This window comes from Squalius cephalus (assembly GCF_949319135.1).
Source record: "Squalius cephalus genome assembly, chromosome: 25".
Classification (NCBI taxonomy): Eukaryota; Metazoa; Chordata; class Actinopteri; order Cypriniformes; family Leuciscidae; genus Squalius; species Squalius cephalus.
The window spans coordinates 23,634,225-23,645,440 of NC_137146.1; positions in this window are offsets into that span (position 1 = coordinate 23,634,225).

Genomic DNA, 11,216 nt, shown 5'->3' on the forward strand with positions numbered 1-11,216 from the left:
GCCTCTGGAGCAACTAGGGGTTAAGTGTCTTGCTCAGGGACACATTGGTGTCTCACAGTGGATTCGAACCCGGGTCTCTCACACCAAAGGCATGTGTCTTATCCATTGCGCCACACCACCACCACCACCACCATGTTACCGGCAAATAGTGACGAAGATGATTTCATCAAACATTCATTTCTGGGTTTTTTTTCTTTTGTTTTTTAAATATCATGACCTATTAAATTTTATCCTTAAATCTCAGTTTTCCCTCATGTCTCAGTTTATCAGTAATTGCTACCAAGGCAATTTGAAATGTGACTTGTAATTCATTTAATCTGTTATTTTTAAGTTTTACCTGATTATATTTTAATGAGCAAAATGGTCTAGTCTGCTCAGAGGGAGTTGAGGGAGTATCTCAGGACTTTTGACCCTCATAGGAAAAAGAAAACTGAAAAGGTTTGTCACTTAATGACTTAAAGGTCTTTCAAAGTCTGATATCATTTAGATTTTATATGTGGAAACCTTCAATGCAGTCAATCAGGTCATACAACAAGGTTGTAATTTTTAGCACAGGCCTATAAGAAGTGTTAATGTTCAGACTCAACATATAATTTTAAAATGATTAAACAATATCGATCTTAGGCTATAGATGCCATATTAACAAGATTGAAAATATGGCTGAGAGACAGACATACAGTCCATTCTATGGGATTTAGAAACAAAAAAGTGCATATGGCTTGTCATTAGTTTATAGAACGTTTTATACTTGATCTGACTCAATAAATTCACTTTTCTGGCTTGTCATTGGTCTAATGTAATTGAGTTTAGTTGTCTTGAAGTAAAACAGTTTTTTGGGGTGTAATTTAAATTAATTGCTTTAAATCAAATTACAATTTTACGTCCACGTCCAAACCACGTGACTACTGGCGTCATCGCTGGTCGAAAATTTTCTGTTCGGCCGCCATCTTGATTTGCTGTATGATGACTGTGTTGCAGATAACGCAATTTCCACAGTATTGGTGAGTATAATCCTAAAATACGTTTTCATTAAGTTTTATCGCCGTTGATATACACTTGCAGGGCTCCAGACTAACTTTTTTTATTAGGAGCGCTGTAGCCCCTGACTTAAAATTTTAGGAGCGCAAGCAGAAAATTTAGGGGCACACCTTCACATTTTCCCCCTAAATAACTATTACAGACAAATGCTTTGATAATAAATAGATTAAGCGTACAGAAATTATGGTGCAGTTTTATTTTAAGATCACAGGGCTCCAGACTAACATCTGAGGGCCGCGGCTCTAAGTTCTACAGAAAGTATTTGGTAGCACTGTGGGATGACAAAGCACTGAGATAAATTTGAGGTGTATAGATAAAGTTAAATTTAATTATTATCCTTCATAATGTCTTAATATTATTTCAAAAGCAAAATGAGTGACAAAATAGATATTAGGGAGTGAAAATAGCCAATAAGCACCCTCAGCAGCTGTTTACAATGGTAATTTAGTCTTCTTTTTGAAAAAAATAAGTGTGAGTTTTCCTACTTCTTGAAACTTTCAGTTTTATAAATAGAGACAATCTTTAAAGGATGAACAAAAATGTTTTGGTCGACACATTAAAAAAAACAACATTTTAATAGGATATAGTTTTGAAGTGCTGTAAAAAGATGTGTAGGCTACTTTCATAACCACAGTATACCATAGTTATAGTTATGCCTGGTTCAGAATACGCAATTTTTTTGTCTGTTATTATAGTCAATGTATCAGATTACACGATTTCGACTCCTAAAAATCTTGTCATGTCCTGGACAAGAAACATTGTCAGACTACACATTGCTTTACAACCAGTCATCTCGAGCCGTCTCACACACATATTCACTCGCACATGTACACACGCACTCACTCACATACACGCACATAGACTAACGCACGCACGCACACACACACTCACTCACTCACTCACTCGCGCACACACTCTCTCACTCTCGCTCGCTCGCTCACTCACTCACTCACTTGCGCGCGGGCAGCCGGGCACACACACACACGCGCACACACACACACACACACACTCATTCACTCGGAACCCTTCATGGAGGACCGTTAAAAAATTAAACATGCTAGCCTTCTTGTCGTGATGTCGTAAACAAAGCATCGCAGACGCGACGTCGGTTGTCGCCCACTATGAACGAGATGAAATTTACTGGTCGCACATGTGCGACTGGATGTAAAATTTAGTCGCACACTCTCAAATTTTGGTCGCAAAATGCGACCATTTGGTCGCAGTCTGGAGCCCTGACTTGTATAATAAAGTAGAATTCAATGCATTCATGCATGTGTTTTGTTGAATATTTGTTTTATTTTGGTCAGAGTCATCTAATATTTCAAGTGTAGCTATAGGCCTAAGTAAACAATGGATAGCCATTAATAAATACTAATAATTTGTGGACTTTTAATTACATTATTTATTTTGGTTTTTCCTGCATCGAGAATTACCCAATAGTGCCCCAATCCTGCTCCCCTCTGTCAGATTAAGCCTGTCGCGATAATTAAATAATCAGAAATATATATCTGTGTTACTCAATCCTTCACAAATTCTAATATAATGATTTAAGTGGTATAAAGCCATTTCATATCTTGTTGTGAGGGACAGAAGAAATTTCACATTGTTAAAGGGGTGGTTTACTGCCTTTTTTCTTAGCTTGATTATGTTTATGGGCTGCAATATAACATGTCTTCGTGTTTCGTTTGTTAAAAAACGCCTTATTTTTCATAAATTTCACCTTTATTGTAAGCCGCTTCCTCCTCTGTCATTCGAACGACCGGTTGACTTCCTGATTCTATGAAACCACTCCCTCAGAAAGAGGCAATGAGCTCAGATTGGTTAGTTCGGCCGGTGTGTTGTAATTGGCTAAACTGCGTCCGGAATCTTCACGCCCATTACCTTTACGGGCGACAGTTACATGTGCTCCTGGCCCGGTCAAATGTAATGGTGTCAATATTGCCTCATCAGTTTGAGCCAGAATCAGACCCAGAGAGCGGTGATGAAGAGAGTCAAGCAGAACCTCCGCAAACACGGCTCTTACTAAACATTTCTGAATGGTAATTTTTTTTTAATTATTATTATTTTCTCAAAGAATTTCCACACACTGATACTTGAAAATGCTACTGCTGTTTGTTAGCTTTTGAGATACGCTTTCCCCCTGATTAAACATTTAATATAACTGAATACAGGACTGAGTAATACCGTTTTTTAAACATATTGTTTTATTGATAGAATGAACAACCGTTTAACTATTCACAAAACTTACCGGTATAGTTTAGTCAGTTTGTCGTTTTCTTTAGGTGTACATGTGATAACAGCAGCTGAAGTTCGCTGTTGCGATAATTTTTTGAAGTTTGCACACGTTTCTTATAGGCTACACACAAAATAACATCGAACTAACTAGCTACTATAACCAAACAGCTTTGGCATTGGTTTGCGTTCTTGATCAAATAAAAAAAATTACGTCATAAAGTAGCTGTACATGGAAAATACGTTTACAAAATTTGTACATATTACAAATTCGGGTCCAAAATGTTTATACGCAATGTATATACTAAAGCCAGCGCTGGCATTTTTTTACATCCTTGATAAAACTAAAACATTACGTCTTAAATTATACAGGCAAATACATTTAAAATGATTAAATCTTACTTGCAGGTTGTGGCCTCTGGTTTTAAAGCTGTAACTGCTTCATGTTGGAGTAATAGTTTCTTGTTGAATCCGACATTGAACTCGTGTAGATTCTGGAAGCTGTCTTCCATAAAATGCGCAGCACAGAGAGCTAAACTACGATTGTAATTGTCAGGAACATAATCAAACTTAAATTTTAACCATTGTTGACGAACTACAGCGTCTGTAGGAAGCCTGAACACAGAAGACCTGACAGCTCTCTCTCCACTATAACTCCTCCTCTTCGACAGCAGAACATGTTCCGGAGGGAGGGTTGATGTAAATGTATGGGTTAGTTACGTATAAAACCCGGGAAGTATCTCGTTGTAGTCCCATTCGAGTCGTTTTTGTAGGCATTAAACTTCCTGATTTTTAAAAGACGATATCTCCGCTTACGTTGAACTTTCAGCGCAGCAACTTTGCAGATACTGTTCATGCACCAACAGCAACATTACACAGTATTTAAAATGAAAAAAGTGAAATAGCAATCAACCACCCCTTTAAAGGGTAACTAAACCCAGAGCCGGATTAAATAAATGGACTACACTAGGCAGGCTGCATTTTTTGGGCCCCCCTCCATCGATGTTATTTATGAATTGAAATCTGAAACTTACCAAAGTTACTAATAAAAGTTAATTCACATTTTACATAGCCTAGTCTTTGGTTACAAATTGGTTGTTTGTATGCCAAAATAAGTCATGTGTTGTATATTAAACAGTCTATCAGACTATTTTTTGATATTCATTATTTATACGTCATTACACGGCTCTATTAAATTATCCTCATCTTATCCATTGGGAGTGTCATTGTTAAGGCAGTAGTACCAGTAAATAACCAATAGGTGTCAGTAAACTATGTAAACAGAGCAAATAATCTTATTTGCTCTGTTTACATTTAATCAACACATTTAATTAAGATTTTCTGCAAAATGCAATAGCTTACAACATGTATAAATGTTGTAATTAAGAACAAGAAGGCAAACATGACCCCTTCACATTCATCAAGACCATTTAGAAACTGTCTAACAATAAATAATAATAAATATAAGGATGGAGGATTTAAACTTTATTATTTTTTTTTTGTTTATTCATGCAAGTGGAGTGGAACTCTGTATAAACCCAACTGGGTTTCGTTCCCCTCCTTGTACTGTATCCATGTGATATTTGTGCAGAACAAAATAAATAAATAAATAAATAAACTATGGAAAACTAAAGGTATTCAGACCTATTAAGGAATACTTCTTACATTTCAAGAATTGTGTGATAAACACCAGATTCCCTCAAAACATTTTTTTTTAAATATTCACAGCTTAAAAGTTTTATGTCTTCCAGGTCTACAGATATTATGTACATTCCCAAACTGTCATTAATTGAGGAAATAATTGGAAAAAGAGGTGAAAAGGGCCAATTGTCAAAATATTATAATTTAATAATGTCTAACTCTAAAGAGTCTGCTGTAGACAAATTAAACGCATGGAGGAAAGACATTCAAGAAGAAATAGAGGAGTTTGAATGGACTGAAGCATGTTTAAAGGCGCAAAAACAAACCATAAACACGCGTCTTAAATTATTACAGTATAAATGGTTGACAAGGGTTTATATAACACCTGAAAAACTCAATCATATGTCTAGCAATATTCCTGAGTAGTTATAACCCTATACCATGTGTCAAAATGATTGATGGCTTCCGGTTGTCATTGACCTTCCGGTTGACCTTTCCGGTGTCCATCCGGTCTGTATTGTTATGGATTGACCTATTGACCCTTCCTATCCCCTAAATCATGTGATTTGACAGAAAGTTTGAAGGCGCTGTTATATATATAGGATATGGGATATGTGTCAGCATTCCAGAGCATTCCTGAGCACATTGTGAGCCCCTTTGGAAAAGTGAGAAGAAAAAGACAGAGTATTGTGCCTGTATGTGTGTGTGTGTGTGTGTGTGTGTGTGTGTGTGTGTGTGTGTGTGTGTGATTGTGCGTGCATCCTCTGACATGATCCCCTCCACATTCCTGAGGTAACAGTGAAAGTGAGAAGAAAAAGACTGAAAGTGTGTCACACAACCATTGAAAAACAATTATACAAGCAGTTAAATGTTTATAGAGCGCTGAAGAAAAAAACAACATACAGGTTATGAAAATCAGTGTGGTGTCTATCACACAAAAGAATAAATGAATAAGGATAAAAGAATACATCACACAATATATAATATCTTACTAAAAGCTACCGCAAAAAAGTTGAAAACATACTGTTTCTTTAAAAAGTATAAAATAATTTAACTAAGGTTGAAAAACATTCTATTAGTTTAAAATTCTATAAATTAATTGCTTATAATATAATATAAAATCACAGAGTGTTTCTCTCTCTCGCAGCTCTGTCTGCGTCTCACTCATAGGGTTGTATTCAGTGATCACGATGAACGTGCGCGTGTCTGTGTCTGTGTGTCTGTCTGCGCACGCTCCACATATCTGACAGGAGCTGCTCTGCTCCTTTGCATTCTGAGCACAGTGAAAGCGATAATAATGTTTTATATTTCACACAAACAATCTAATATACAATAATATCGTGCTAAAAATCTACTGAAACCATTTAATTCAGTTTTAGATAAACAAAAGAATAAAAATTATATTACATAAAGCATACTGTTCTTTAAAAGTATATAAATTAAAATATATAAAATAATTATATTGCTAATTTAACTAATGTTGAAAAACATTCTGTTCTTTAAAAGTATATAAATTATATAATATAAAATCACAGAGTGGTTCTCTCTCTTTCTCTCTCTCTCTCTCTCTCTCTCTCTCTCTCTCTCTCTCTCTCTCTCTCTCTCTCTCTCTCTCAGCTCCGTCTGTCGTTCTCTGATTCAGAGGGGCCTCTGTGCATCATGTCAGAGCGTATGTAATGTTAGTCTTAACGATGACTGACCTAAGGTATTATTTTTACTAAACAATGTCTGTTCAAAAAACTTTAGATCTCATTTATATGAAAAAGATTCAGTCAGCATGTTTGTACCATAACTGCATATTCTATCCGTACACCTAAACACGACCATCACAGAAAACTAAATTTGTACATTTAAAAAAAAAAAGCTGTTTTGTGTGCGCGCCCACACGGTTTAAAAATGAACTAATCTCTATTTTAAATTAAATTATTATTAATAAAATATATAACCAATGAATAATAACATATGTAACTAAAATGTAAACATAGTTTTAGCTAAATAAATATATAAATAAAAACACCTTACATTTCCAGAGAAGTGAAGTAGTTTTTTATGCAACAATAAAAAATAAAAAAACATCCAAAAAGCAAATAGTTTAGATTTTCATAAACAAAACACCCCCAGATCCTTCAGGGATAAACCACAGTGTGAACTGAAGCTTCAGACCCGTCCAGAGACGAGACGAGTTACAGACCAGATGAGTCTCGGGGGACAATGTCACAGTAAATCTAGTCTGTGTTCCAGAATATATCCAGAGTTTTATACTAAATTCATTTAAAAGACTGTTCAAATCTTTAAAGTTTTATTAAAATCATATCTTCTATTTATCTTCTTAGAAGACTTATGTATGATATAAATGATTTTGCTTAAATTTAACCTAAGGTATTATTTTTACTAAACAATGTCTGTTCAAAAAACTTTAGATTGTAGAAAAACTGTACTTAGTCGTCTTAGATCTTATTTATACAAAAATATTTCAAACAGTATTTTTGTCCATACAACATTTTGTCAAAGTTTGTCACAATGTTTTGTTGTTTTTAAGAAATCCGAGGACTCCACATTGCTCTTATTTAGACTAAGTGGCATCATTTGGAAAATCACCACACAATTTCAGATAAGTAAAGTTTGTCTTGAGCGAATATTTAATTTTTCTCGTCTTAATTCAAAGTATAAGATCGTATAAGATCATTTTTACTTGCATCTCCCGAACTATCCTTAATCAGTGTGGAAACATTCCTGATAATATATTATCGGTTATCTACACAAAATATATGTAGAAGTTTCAAATGTTAGCATTAGCCTATGGTGACCGCATGAATAGACTTTTGGGGGAGCTGATGATACTATCTATAGCAGGAAACATGCCCTTTGACCTCCTCGATTTTGTTTGTTTTTGTTAAAGACCCTACAAGTTAGTCCTCCCAAAAGAATTTCTCCCATCTAGTGGTTCTCCCATCTACTCGCTTTTTCAAATGCGCGTTGCAACTGCGGTAGCCGTGATGTGTCAAGAATCTATGACAACATGTCTTCCGATAGCGCTTCATCGAGTTTAATTGTACATGTTCTACCGTTATGCTGCCTATATAATGATTTACACAACCAAGCAATGAAAAAAGCTTGTCATTTAGACCGTAATTTTGACTTACCCGTCGAGAAGAAAGCAGGCAACTTCCCTTTCAAAGTCTTTCTCCTTCATTAGCTCTTTCCACCTGGGAAAAGCTATCCCGATAAATTAAATTTTAGCTTTTTGGCCATGAGGATTCCTTTTCCTGTGGCTCGGCATAAGTATGATCCTGCATTATATTGTCCCAGACAGTGCCTCTCATATGGTCTAGCGGTTAGGATTCCTGGTTTTCATCCAGGCTGCCCGGCTTCAACTCCCGGTATGGGAAGTCAATTTTTTACATTGTCAACAAAATTCAAGTTATTCAAGTTCATCAATAATCATTTTTAGTTATTCACAGTCTTAGAGGCCTACACGAACTGCAGAAACAAGCAGAAGATATGTAAAAACTCATAAATGCTGTTTCAGTACTGAAACATTTTCACAAATACAATCATATTGAATTCAGAAAATTTCACTATGGAATATTTACTTTATCTATCATAATTTCAATTTAGTACATCATCATTTAAACTTTTCATCTCATAATTATGACGCATAGTCATAATTTTAATTTCAACTTTTTGTCATAATTATTACTTAATTCAGAAGTACACATTTTGTCAATTACGCCTTTTTTATGCAACACTATTTTGATGGTCCTTTTGAATGTGCTGTTGAATAGTAGTGTTGATGATGAAACGTGTTGAGTTAGGCTAGCGCTTTTTGTCCCTCTCTGGTATTATAGTGTTTCAAGATGGCGGAACGACACGGAAGCCTCCTTGGACTTACCCGCCCTATGTAAATAAAGATAAGAAATGTTTCGCTTACGAGGATAAGTCAGATCATTGGCAAAGGTAATTTTACACCCGTGAGGACATATTTTATGAATACAGACAATGATTTTAACTAATAAAATACCATTTTTTCAACGAGCGAATCTACACATGAGAGGCCTTCAGAAGTCATAACTTCAGGGGTCAACGGCTTAGACCCGTTGGTTTAGGTATTTGTAAAAATCAAATACTGTATTACACTTTGCAAAGTTACAATAAAAAGACCTGTTGTGTTCTGACACAAGTCCATTAACTTGTTTTTATAAATGTATTTTGCTTATTTCTACAAATATCAACCTGAAAAATTAAAATCTGAAGAAAAAAAAACAGTGTTTTAAAGTTTAGTTTAGATGTTGATGACTAAGCTTCTGGCATATAGTGCAACCACGCAACAAGAAATCTAATATTGGTGTAATCTTTGCGAGGTCTCACTCACGACGCACAACTTTGTAAATAAAATAAAATAAAATATTATGGAAGTCATTGTACTGTAATTTAACCATATTTTATTGATTAATATTATGGCTTCATGTTGATTTAAAGTTTTTAATTGTTATTAACTAATACATCCGGCACAAAAGGAAAGAGATGTATTATAAAAAAAAAGTTAAAAAAAAAAGGAATGTTCACAATCACTATGTGTCAAAAACAGTATGTGTGTAAATAGTTGTGTAAATAGTCCCACACCCTATGGGACTAACTTTAAAAAACAAAACAAAAATACACATACATAAATATATATAACATACACAAATCATTTCTTAACTAAGCAACTGTTTCTTAAATTATCAGACACTCACCGCACCGATGTTAACATCACCATATATTGTGTTTTCTACCATGATTGTAGTAACTATTGTCCCACCATTCTTCTGGGCAATTGTTAAGTTAAGCTGATTAGGGTTCTGAATTAATGGCTGTCCGAATGATGTAGAAATATTATGCTGTCGTCGTTGTGGAAGGTTGTTAGGCTGTTGATTTGTCATGTTTCCAGAATGTGTTTGAACGCTCAGCGTTTGAACGTCACCATCTGTTAAAAAATTTGCAATTAAATACACAACCAAAACCATGTAAACATTATAGTAAAGCTTATTGAAGATTGAGAAACATATTGACTACTAACAAAGTAAATTATACATCTTTCCTACGTTTGATATTCTTTTTTCTGATTTTTTTCACTATGGACTTGATCCTTTTTAATGCTGTTTTCTCTCCATATTTATTCTGTAGTTCCTCTACTGTGTCTTCCAACCTCCCTGTTGTTCTTCTCCAGCTGTGTTAACCAAAGACAAACAGTTAGAAGAATAAAATGTATGTACAATAGCAAAAATAAAGTTGGTCATTAGTTGTTAGGGTTAGATACACCTGTAGACACATTCATACACCCGTTCGCCTGTTTTCATTTAGCAATACACCAGAGTTCAAACATTCTCTTTTTCAAAGGCCGAATGATTACGCGGTCAAAATTTCTCTTTTTAACATAAGAGTTAAAAAATGTACATGAGTCACGACGCATTGCATTATGCACCTGACCTGCCGGCTGATGAAGTATTTATTACATCAAGAAAACATGAATACAACACACTGCACTTGGATGAATACATTTATTAGATTTATTTAATAATATTACCAGTTCCATATTATCTTTATTAAAAAATAAGACAATAAATGATTTTATTTGTTAAATTTGACTGCATTCTTTACTTTTTGATTTATGAACTATAACAGACTGATGGGAAAAAACATACTTTTTTAAAATTTGTTTTATTATTCAACTATTTCTTTCTTTTTGTTAGTTTTAATTAGTTGTAATTTTATATAAACATTTAACTTTTAAAATAAAGGTTTTACAACAACATCACCATCTTCTGTTATATTTGGGCCTCCATGCTCATCTACTGTACAGTATATGATATTGGTGAAGGGGGCCCGCATGAATAGATTTTTTAGGGGGCCCCCGAAATTCTCTAGCTACGGCCCTGTTCACATCGCATCGTAAGCGCATAATATCACCTGCTCAAGTACGTCTTGACGAGTTTCTTCTGTATTAAACAGCGAATCTTCTCAGTCAGATCGTCGCAAGATCTCAGGAATCCTCTCACACTGCTCGTGTTCACGCGCTCCATCGCTAACGATTCAAACTTCCATAAAGCGCGCCAAAACAGCAGCGCGGAGATGTGACGTCACGTGTCGAGCGGGCGCTCGTAAAAAGCACATCTTTGCATTTCTTCTGAAACAACAATTTTTAACATCACTAGCGCAACACTTATCGTATTGCCGGGTGTGATTGTAATGTTTTGTATGGCGTTTTCTTTACACTCTCCCCGGATATCTGTTTCCTACAGTTAGCTGTAATGTTAGTGAACTCT